The sequence below is a fragment of the Pongo pygmaeus genome, chromosome 18 (genome assembly GCF_028885625.2).
Source record: "Pongo pygmaeus isolate AG05252 chromosome 18, NHGRI_mPonPyg2-v2.0_pri, whole genome shotgun sequence".
In the NCBI taxonomy this organism is placed as follows: domain Eukaryota; kingdom Metazoa; phylum Chordata; class Mammalia; order Primates; family Hominidae; genus Pongo; species Pongo pygmaeus.
This window is the reverse complement of record NC_072391.2, coordinates 73936212-73945526: the sequence shown is the minus strand read 5'-3', so window position 1 is coordinate 73945526 and position 9315 is coordinate 73936212.

Here is a 9315-nt window from a genome sequence, read left to right as displayed (position 1 = left end):
CAGAAAAGTGTCACCACATTAAATTTTTCTGTGCTTTACCTACTCAACCTGAGCCATACAGTATGTAGCCTTTTCAGACTGCCTTCCTTCACTTAGTAATATGCATTTGAAATTCATCCATATTTTTCATGACTTCATACAGCTCTTTTTTATTGCTGAATAACTTTCTAATATATGGATATACTACAGTTTACCTACTCACTTGGTGAAGAACAGCTTGTTGCTTTCAATTTTGGGAGGTTATGAATAAAGCTGCTACAAACAGTTGTGTGCAGGTTTTGTGTGGGCCTAAGTTCTTAAATCTGTTTTGTAAATACTATGAGTGTGATCGCTGGATCATACAGTAAGACTATGTTTAGCTTTGTAAGAAGCTGCCCAATATGTCTCCCAAAATGACTGTGTACTTCGTATTCCCACTAGCAATGAATGAGAGTGCCTGTTCTTCCTTCTCGCCAAAAATTGGTATTGTCAGGTGTTTTTGTGGGGTTTTTTTGTTCTTTTTGGACTTTAGCCATTTTAATATGTATGTCATATTAGAACATTTTGTTTTGATTTGCAATTCCCCAAGGGCAAATGATATTGAGAATATTTTCTCATGTTTATTTGCCATCTGTGTATCTATTTGGTGAGGTATCTGTTCAGATCTTTTGCCCACTTATTAACTGGGTTGTTTATTTCCTTATTTTCGAGTTTTATTTTTTAGCTTATTTGGATATTTTGGATACAAGCCTTTATTACACATGCATTTTCGAAATGTGTTCTCTCAGTCTATAGCTTTTCTTTAATTTTTTAAACAATGCTCTTTTGCAGAGTAGAAATTTTTAGTTTTAACAACACATAACTTACCAATATTTTCCTTCATGGTTTTTTTTTTTTTGGTATTACATCTAAAACTCATCACCAAACACAAGGTCACCTAGATTTTCTATGTTTTCTTTTAGAATTTTCATAGTTTTGCATTTTCCATTTAGGCCCATGATCCATTTTTAGTTAGTTTTTGTGAAAAGTGTAAAGTCTAAGTCTAAATTCAATTTATTTTATGATATACACAACCACTTGCTTCAGCAGTATCTGTTGAAAGACTATCCTTTCTCCATAAAATCTCCTTTGGTCTTTTGTTAATGAGTAATTGGTTATATGTGTGGGGGTCTCTTCTGGCTTCTGTTTTCTTCCACTGTTCTATGTGTCTCTTCATCATCACTATGACATTGCCTTGATTACTGTGGCTTTATGTACATCTCAAAGTCAAGTATTGTGAGTACTCCAAGTTTGTTTGTCTTCAGTATTTTGTTGGCTATTCATGGTCTTTTGTCTTTCCATATAAACTTTAGGATGAGTTTGTTTACGTCTACAAAATATCTTGCTGGGATTTTGATTGGCATTGCATTGAGTCTCTGAATCTAGTAGAGAACAATTGGCTTCTGACAAATCCTAAACCTTCTAATCCATGAACATAGCCTATCCATTTATTTTTATTTGCTACGATTTATTTCATCAGAGTTTTGTGATTTGTATAGAGATCCTGTACATATTTTGTAATATTTATGACTAACCATTTTATTTTTTGGTGCTATTTTAAGTTGTATCCTTTTTTCTAATTTCAAGTTCCAATTGTTTATTTCTAGTCTATATGTATATTAGTCTTTTTTTTGCATTTGCATTGTGACAAAGAAGTACCTGAGTCTGGGTAATTTATGAATAAAAGAGGTATAATTGTGTCATGCATCATCAGGCTGTGTAGGAAGCATGGCGCCAGTATTTGCTTGGCTGCTGGTGAAGCCTCAGGAAGCTTTTACTCATGGCAGAAGATAAAGCAGGAGCAGTCATGTCACAAAGTAAGAAAGGGAACAAGAAAGAGAGGGGAGATGCCACATTCTTTTTAAAGAACCAGATCTCTTGTGAACTACCAGAGTGAAAATTGACTCATTACTATGGGGATGTCACCAAGCCATTAATGAGGGAACCACTTCCATGATTCAATACCTCCCTCTAGGGCCAATCTCAAACATCACATTTCCACATAAGATTTGGAGGGGACATACATCTAAAATGTATCAATAAGAAAACAATATTATATATTATCATTGTATCCTGCTACCTTGTTATAACTGCTTATTTGTTCTAGGAGTTTTCTAGTTTATGTGTAACATTGATAATCTAGCCAAGTGCGGTGGCTCGATGCCTGTAATCCCAGCACTTTGGGAGGCTGAGGCGGGTGGATCACCTGAGGTCAGGAGTTTGAGACCAGCCTGGTGAACATGTTGAAACCCCATCTCTACTAAAAATACAAAAATTAGCCGGGTGCAGTGATGGGCGCCTGTAATCCTAGCTACTCAGGAGACAGAGGCTGCAGTGAGCCAAGATCATGCCATTGCACTCTAGCCTGGGCGACAACAGTGAAACTCCATGTCAAAAACAAACAAAAAAAGACAATATTTTGTGAAAAAAAGAAAATTTTATTTTTTTTCTTCCCAGTCATACATTTTGTTTCCTTTTCTTGTATTATTGAACTAGCTGGAATTTCTAGTACAATATTGAATAAGAGTGGAGAGAGACGATATACTTGTTCTCATTCACAGGAAAAAAAGCATTGATTTTTGTCATGATTAAGTATGATGTTAGCTGTAGGGTGTCTTTTGTTAATGGATTCTTTTCATTAAATTGAGAAAGTTTTCTCTGTCAGTCCATTTTGCATTGCAGTAAAGGAATACCTGAGGCTGGATAATTTATAAAGAAGAAAGGTTTATTTTGCTCATGGTTCTGTGACTGTATAAAAAGCGTAGTGCTGGCATTTACTTCTGATGAAGGTCTCAGGAAGCTTCTACTCTCTTTGGGAATCTCTGCACCTTTGGCCTTGCAGGATGCAATCCTTGTTCTCAGGAGTTGGAGTTGAGTGCCTTTGGCTTTTCCAGGCTCAGTATGCAAGCTACTGGTAAATCTATCATTCCAGGATCTAGAACATGGTAGCCCCCTCCCTTCCCACAGCTCAATAGGCAGTGCCCTGATGGGGATTCTGTGGGATCTTCAACCCCACGTTTTCTGTAAGCATTGCCCTAATAAAGTAGAGTAGGGTTCTGCATGGGCACCCAGGCTTTCCCATACATCTTCTGAAATCTAGGTGGTAGCCATCAAACTTCCTTCACTCCTGCATTCTGTGTGCCTACAGGCTTAACACTTTGTGGAAACCACTAAGGTTTATGGCTTGCACTCTCTGAAGTGTGGACCAAGTTGTATGAGGCTCTTTGAGTCCTAGCTGAAGCTGGAGTGGCAGGGATGTGGGGAGCACTGTCCCAAGGCTGAGCAGGGAAGTGGTGCCCCAGGCCTAGCCTATAAAACTGTTATTTCCTTTTAGGCCTCTGGGACTGTGGTGGGAGGGGCTACCTTGAACATTTCTGAAATAATAATGGGCCTTTTTTCCATTGTCTTGGATGGCACCTGGCTCCCTTTTAGTCTTGCAAATGTCTCTAGCAAGTGGTTTCTCCACAGGCCTCTTGAATTCCTCTCCTGAAAATGTTTTTTACTTCTCTACTACATGGATAGATTGCAAATTTTCCAAATTTGTATGTTCTGCTTTCCTTTTAATTATAAATTCCAACTATGTCATTCCTTTGCTCCTGTATCTCATTGTAGGCTATTAGAAGCAGTCATACCACTTCTTGTTTTTATACTTAGAAATTTCTTCTGCCAGATACCCTAGGTTGTTGTTCTTAATTTCAGCCTTTCACAAAGCCCTAGGACATGGACACAATGCAACCTAGTTGTTTGCTAGAGCATAATAAGGGTGACCTCTGTTCCAGTTTCTAATAAATTTCTCATTTTCATATAAGACCTCCTCAGTCTGGCCTTCAATGTCCATATTTCTATCAGCATTTGTATCACAACCACTTAACAATCTTTAAGAAGTTCTGAATTTTCCTACATCCTCCTGTCTTCTGAGCCCTCCAAACTCTTTCAACCTCTTCCATTACCCAATTTCAAAACTGCTTCCACATTTGAGATAATAGCAACGCCCCACCCTTCAGTACCAATTTTTGGTTTTAGTCCATTTTGTGTTGCTATAAAGAGGTATCCGAAACTGGGTAATTTATAAAGAAAATAAGGTTTATTAGGCTTATGGTTCTGCAGGGTTTATGTACAGAAAGCACAGTGCTCGTATTTGCTTCTGGTGAGAACCTTAGAAAATTCAGAAGGTAAAGGGGAAGCTGACATATCACATGGTGAGGGAGAGCAAGCCAGAGGAGGAAGAGGTACCAGACTCTTTTAAACAAGCGAATCTCACTTAAACTATCAAAGCAAGAATGTACTCATTATCATGGGGAAGGCACCAAACCATTTATGAGCTGTCTGCGTCTATGATCTAAACACGTCCCACTAGGCCCCACCTTGAACACTGGAGATCACATTTCAACATGAGATTCGGAGGGGGGCAAATATCCAAACCATATCATTGCCTTCGTTTCTATTTTATGGAGAATTTTTATTATGAATGTATGTTGGATTTTTTCCAATGGTTTTTTTTCCCACATCAATTGATATCAAATAATTTTTCTTTTTTAGCCACTTGATGCTGTCAGTTACAATGGCTGATTTTTGACTATCAGAAAGTCTCGCTTACCTAAAGTAAATCTCACTTGGTTGTGGTGTATAATTATTTTTTATATATTGTTGGATTAGAGTTGCTCATATTTTGCTGAGGATTGTTGCATGTATATTCATGAGGCATATTGATTTGTAGTTTTCCTTTCTTATAATATTTCTTTTTTTTTAAATTAAGGTAATGTTGGGTTTATAGAATAAATTAGAAAGTGATGTCTCACTCCTATTGTGAGAAATAGATGCTTCTGCTTCCTTAAGGAATAGAAAATAGATGCTTCTATTTTCTAAAGAAAATCTTAAAGAATTGGCTTAATTTCTTCCTTAAATGTTTGGAAGAATTCACACTGAAGCCATCTGAACCTGGTGCTTTCTTTTTTTAATGTATAACTAATTATTGATTCAAGTTCTTTAAGAAATATAGGCCTATTCAGATAATCTAGTTCTCATTTGGTAAATTTTAATAGTTGTTTTTAAGGGATTGGTTTATTTTATCTAAATTATGGCATTTGTGCCATAGAATTTTTCATAGTATTTTTACCCTTTTAATATCCATAAGTTCAATAATGATCATTTCTCTTTCAGGTGTGATGTTGGTAATTCTTGTTTCCTTCCTTCCTTCTTTCCTTCCTTCCTTCCTTCCTGTTATCATCTCTCCCTCCTTTCCTCCCTCCTTCCCTTTCCAGCTGTTTGCCTCTCTTTCTTTTGCTTTCATTTTTTTCTTTTGATTAGCCTGCTTAGAGGTTTATAAATTTCACTGATACTTTTTAGGGGACCATATACATAATCTGGTCCCTATATATATAAAAGCTAGTCCATATATATATGTGTGTGTGTGTGTGTGTGTGTGTGTGTGTGTGTGTGTGTGTGTGTGTGTGTGTATGGCTTGTTTTAGGCTTAAATAGCTTTCCCTGGCGGTCTATGAGAATATTTGTATTACTGATTTTAGATCTCTTTCTTTTCTGACATGTGTGTTTAATGCTATGCATTTACCATAGCATAATGCTATGCTTTCAATGCACCACAAATAGTCATAGTTATATTTTTACCATCACTAAAAGTTCAAAATAGTTTTAATGTCATTTGAGATTTCTTTGACTCATGAGTTATGTACAATCATGTTGCTTAATATCCAAATATTTGGAGAATTTATAATTTGATTTTTTTCCTTGTTTATACTTATTGTGTTCTGGAATATACTTTATAGGATTTCTAAATTTTTAAATTAGTTATGGTGTGTTTTATTATCTACAATGTAGTCAATGTTGGTGAATGTTCGATGTGGCTGCTATATGAATGTGAATTCTGCTGTTTTGGAATAGTTTATAAATGCCAATTACATCAAAATGATTGATAGTGCTATCGGGTTAACTATATCCTTAATGACTTTCTGCCTTCTTGATCTATCAATTACTGAAAGAGAGGCATTAAAGTCTCCAACTATTTGTTGCATTTGTCTATTTTTCCTTGCAGTTCCATAAGTTTTTGCTTCATATATTTTGATGCTCTGTTGCTAGGTGCACAATCATGTCTTCTTGGAAAATCAACTCATTTATTCTTGTGTAATATGTCTTTTTGTTCCTCATATTTTTCCTTGTACTGAGTCTGCTTGGTCTGAAATTAACATAGCTCCTCCACTATTACTATTAACAGCAGAAAAACAATACTAAATATTAAATATTAAAACATAAGAAAATCTTTGAAATTAAAAATATTTATTAGAATCCCACAACTATGCAGATCTTTTTTCTTTCCAAAAACATTAATTTAAAAATGAGTGTATCTCTAGAATAACTAAAATAACTCTGAAAAAGAAAAATAAGGACTCATATGACCTGATTTTAAGACCTACTATACAGTTAAAATTAACAAAATTGTGTGGCATTAATTTAAAAAATAGACATATAGATTATTGGAACAGAATAGAAAACTAAGAAATAGGGCCATACAGTGGGCAACTGGTTTTTGATAAAGAGGAAAAGATAATTTAATGGTGAAGGGTATTTTCAGAAAATTGTGCAGAAATGATTGGGCATCCATATACAATAAAAATGAATCTAGTCACATACCTCACACCTTTTGCGAAAATTACTTGGAAAAGGATTACAGATCTAAATGTAAAACATTAACTATAAAACTCCTAGTATAAAATACAGGAGAAAAGTTGGATGACTTGTGTTTGGTGATGAATTTTTAGATACTTTACCAAAATCACAATCTATGAAAGAATAGTGACAAGTTGAACTTTACCAAAATCTTTTTTTTTTTTTTTTTTTTTTTGAGATGGAGTCTCCCTCTGTCACCCAGGCTGGAGTGCAGTGGCACCATCTCCGCTCACTGCAAGCTCTGCCTCCCAGTTTCATGCCATTCTCCTGCCTCAGCCTCCTGAGTAGATGGGACTACAGGCACCCGCCACCACGCCTGACTAATTTTTTGTTTTTGTATTTTTAGTAGAGATGGGGTTTCACCATGTTAGCCAAGGTGGTCTCGCTCTCCTGACCAGATGATCCACCCGCCTCTGCCTCCCAAAGTGCTGGGATTACAGGCGTGAGCCACCGCGCCTGGCCCAAAATCTTTTAAGTCTCTAAAAACATTCTTCAGAAAATGAAAATACAAGCCACAGAATGGGAACAAATTTGTGACAGTCATACCTAATAAAATATCTGTATCTGATATATGAAGAATTCTTAACCCTCAACACTAAGAAACAACCTAGTTATAACATGGGCAAAAGATCAGAAGAGACACTTTACTAAAGAATATGTGGATGGAAAATAAATACATTAAAAAAAAATCCTCAATCTCACATGTCAATAGGGTATTGCAAATTAAAACCACAGTGTAGTACAACTACCCACTTTTTATAATGACTAATATCCGAAAACATTGACAAATGCTGGCATGAATGCAGAAAAAGCAGTTCCTTCATTTACTGGTGGTAGGAATGCAAAATGATATAGCATCTTGACAATTTGGCTCTTTCTTATGAAGTTAAACATAGATTCATCATCTGACATAGCAGTCATGCTCCTAGGTATTAACTCAACTAACTGAAAAACTTAACTTTCACACAAAAATCTCCCTGTGATTGTATGTAGCAACTTTGTCCATAATTGCCAAAAACTGAAAGTAACTTGGATGTCCATCAATAGGTGAATAGTAAATGAACTGTAGTATCGATAGGTGAATAGTAAATGAATTGCAGTATATCCATACAGTGGAATATCATTCAGCAATGAAAATGAATGAGCTATTAATTCATGCAAAACCATCGATGAATTTCAAATGCATTTTGCTAAGTGAAAGAAGCTAGAATTAAAAGGCTGCAAATTGTATGACTACATTTATATGACATTCTGGAAAAGGAAAACCTATCAGACAGAAAACTGACCAAGGGTTGTCAGAGGTTTGGACAGGGGACAGTGATTGACTAGAGAAAGCACAAAAGAATTTTTACAGTGGTAGAACTAACCTTTATGACTTTGTAGAGGTGGATACATGATGCTATGTATTTGTCAAGTCCATAAACTGCAAATCATAAAGAGTGACCTTTAATGTGTGCAAACAAAAATAAATCAATCAGGAGATTTGGAACCCCAGAATGGAATGCAGACTGTGGCAAATGACTCTCCTAGTAATAAAAATGTATGAAATAATCTCAGTGAAATTGATGTAAAGAAAATTATGATCTAACATAGAAAGACATAATTTTGAAAAAGAATGTTTTGACTAGAAATTATAAGGCTAAAGACCAAAGGAACTATATACATAAACACTGTATTCCAGCTGGTAAATTTGTTTCCCATAAGGTTGTCCTTTAATTTTGAAAATGTTTACATGTACTGGGTTTGGACAAATACGCAAATAGGTAGTGGATGGTAGGGGACAGGTTTTTCTGCTAGAGAGTGAAATTATAGATTAATAAGTATGAAAAGCTAGACTGAACACCATGTTATGGGATAAGAGTCAGAGATATCAATATGGACTCATTTTATTAGGTTGGTGCAAAAGTAATTGCAGTTTTTGCCCTCACTTTCCATGGCTAAAACCATGATTACTTTTGCACCAACCTAGCAGCTTACCATATATGTAGATGAATGCTTACCAAAATAATTATAAATATGTGTATGTGCACGGGTTAGTATCCATATACGCCACCGGCCTTCTGTGATGGCCTAGAAGCAAGGAATCAAAGTACCAATGAGCACATCAAGTGCTCCAATATTGGCCTCAAAATACAATTTCCATTACAAGCAAATCAAGTTGCTTAGAGAAATAACTGATTTTAGAGATGGTGCAGAGGAAATACAAGATGAATCTGGAGGATCTTGTAGTAACAGGAAATGAGGGAGTGTTAGAAAAACAAAAACATGGGGGTATGTCAAGGGGATACAGGAGCCAATGTGAAACTGAAACAAAGCCAGAACTAAAATAACTTCGGAAACAAAATAACATTTTATTGGACTGTAACCCCAAGTATAAGTATGCATGTGTCATACTGATACCAATGAATGGATGAATAAATGTGCAAGAAGAAACTTCCTTACTGAAATATTCTAACTATATATGTAGATAATCCCCCCCCCTTTTTTTCAGGGAAACTTTTCCTTCCCACCGCCAAATCTATTGAATGTAGATTTAGTTCCTTTCTGCCAAAGAATCCAACAGGGAAAGATAAATGGAATAATTTTATTATTATTATACTTTAGGTTTTATGGTACA